This window comes from Macaca thibetana, chromosome 17 (genome assembly GCF_024542745.1).
Source record: "Macaca thibetana thibetana isolate TM-01 chromosome 17, ASM2454274v1, whole genome shotgun sequence".
NCBI classification, from domain to species: domain Eukaryota; kingdom Metazoa; phylum Chordata; class Mammalia; order Primates; family Cercopithecidae; genus Macaca; species Macaca thibetana.
The window spans coordinates 53,021,403-53,023,770 of NC_065594.1; the positions used below are offsets into that span (position 1 = coordinate 53,021,403).

Genomic DNA, 2,368 nt, shown 5'->3' on the forward strand with positions numbered 1-2,368 from the left:
ATTGGATACAAAGGGCCACACAGGAGGAAGTTTTTATTGGCAAATACCAACTTATATATTCACAGAATCCTATCATCTTAGTCCTAGAAGGAATCTATCCCCCCTGCCTTATGAAGGCCTTCTCTAAAATGTGTCCAAAGAGACAACAATCTCTTCTCATTTAATAACCTGCCCCTCTTCCAACTCTCTGAAATGTATTCCAACCTCTGATACTCCTATCGTATTAATTTAAATCCTTTTTTTTTTGGTTATCTCCTCTGTGAACATGGAAAACAGTTATCATCTTTTCTTTCAAAACTCTTCATGTTCTAGAAGGCTGTAATTACATTTCCCTCAAATTTCTCAGCTTTTGATGGAATAATATACATGCATATTTCTGACATTTGTTGACTTCTGAGGATGTGTAGGGCACTGAGCATGTCACATAAATTATCTCATTTAGTTCTGACAAAAGCCTGCATAATATTTATATTGCATAAATTTTATATAAATATAATAATTACACATGAGATAATTCCCCGCCCCCCTCCCCACTTTCTCTCTATACAAAGTAGAAGCTCCTTGTAAGTTGGAATTCTTCGCCTCATTTGAGAGAGAAAGAAATTGACACTTGGGGTTCAGAGGTTAATAATACCTTTCAAATAGTTGGTAAATAGAAGAGCCAGGATTGAAAAACTGCCAATGTTCATGTGAACACACAGATTAAATTTCCCAAACGTTTGAGTCGACTTCCCTACGATTTTTTTTTTTTTTTTTTTTTTTTTTTCAGATGGAGTTTCACTCTTGTTGCCCAGGCTGGAGTGCAGTGGCTCAGTCTCGGCTCACTGCAACTTCTGCTTCCCAGGTTCAAGTGATTTTCCTGTGTCAGCCTCCCGAGTAGCTGAGATTACAGGCACCTGCCACCATGCCCGGGTAATTTTTGTATTTTCAGTAGAGATGGGGTCTCACCATGTTAGCCAGGCTGGTCTCAAACTCCCGACCTCAGGTGATCCACCCACCTCTGCTTCCCAAAGTGCTGGGATTACAGGCGTGAGCCACTGCCCCAACCCACTACGATCTTTCTATTCTTCTTTGACTCCTTTGCTTTTCTTCTCTTATCCTTTCCTTCATGCTGCTTTCTTTGACTATTTGACTATCTTTACTGTTCTTCCTAGCATTCATTTTTATACATTACACATATATTATTTACATATTATAATATTTACACATGATATAGTTTTCCCTTCACTTTCTATCTAAAGTAGAAGCTCCTTGTAAGTTGGAACCATGACTTATGTATAATTTATTGACTTTTTAGACAAAACATTATGCTCGGAGTGATGATTGTTTTATTATGGTGTAGAAAAAAAAGGTTCCTATTAAGAGGAAGACGGACACTTTTATGAGGTCAAACCATTTCTCCTTCCTGCAAGCTCTGAAAGCATCTTTACTTTTTGTTTTCTTTTTAAGGAACGCTTCATGAATTTGCGTGTCATCCTTGTGCAGGGGTCATGCTTAATCTCTGTATTGTTCCAATTTGAGTAGATGTGCTGTTGAAGCGAGTCCCTGAAAGCATTTTGTGCAAACGCAGCCAAGTGTAGCAAAAAAAGAGGAGGTGGGTGGGTGGTGCTGGGGTCAGAAGACATGGGTTGAAATTCTAACTCTAAAATTTACTACTCGTTTGACCTGAGAAAGTTACTGTAACTTTCTGAGCACCTGTTTTCTCCATGGTAAAATGGGGATGATGATACTGATCTTACAGTGTTATGAGGATTACAAAATGCAATAGGGTGGGCATTTTATATAGAGCTGGGCACGTGGTAACTGTTACAATGACAGGTTTCATCATTAGAGTATATTCTATTATTGTACGTCTCTCACAGAAATCACTTTCTTACTAAGCAGTAAATTCTTCAAGGGCAGAGACTGGCCTTCATTTTTCTTACCACTCCCCTCCTTTCCAGCTTAATGCCGGTCACATGGTAGCATGCAACACTTTTTTGGTAATGGTGTATGAGAAGGAACCCTAGTGAGGAATCCAGGCTGGAGAACTCTGTTAAAGACTCTTTGAAAGTGAATGCAGGGTCTGGGTGTGGTGACTTATGCCTGTAATCCCAGCACTTTGGGAGGCTGAGGCGGGAGGTTGGCTTGAGCCCAGGAGTTCAAGACCAAGAGTTCGAGACAAAGTGAGACTTCATCTCAGCAGAAGAAAAAGAAAAATTAGCTGAATATGACACTAGGGTGGCTCGTGCCTGTAGTCCCAGCTGCATGGGAGGCTGAGATGGGAGAATTGCTTGAGCCCAAGAGGTTGAAGCTCTAGTGAGCCATGATTGTGCCACTGAACTCCAGCCTGGGTGACAGGTCAAGAACCTGTCTCAAAAATAAAATA

General features: G+C 40.3%; 1 non-coding gene across 1 annotated transcript; it reads right to left on the reverse strand.

The window, feature by feature from the left end:
* Positions 1-1,440: 1,440 nt before the first annotated feature.
* LOC126940945 (U6 spliceosomal RNA) lies at positions 1,441-1,545 on the reverse strand. The gene has a single exon (XR_007721003.1). It is a non-coding gene; the product is annotated as a U6 spliceosomal RNA (small nuclear RNA).
* Positions 1,546-2,368: the final 823 nt, after the last annotated feature.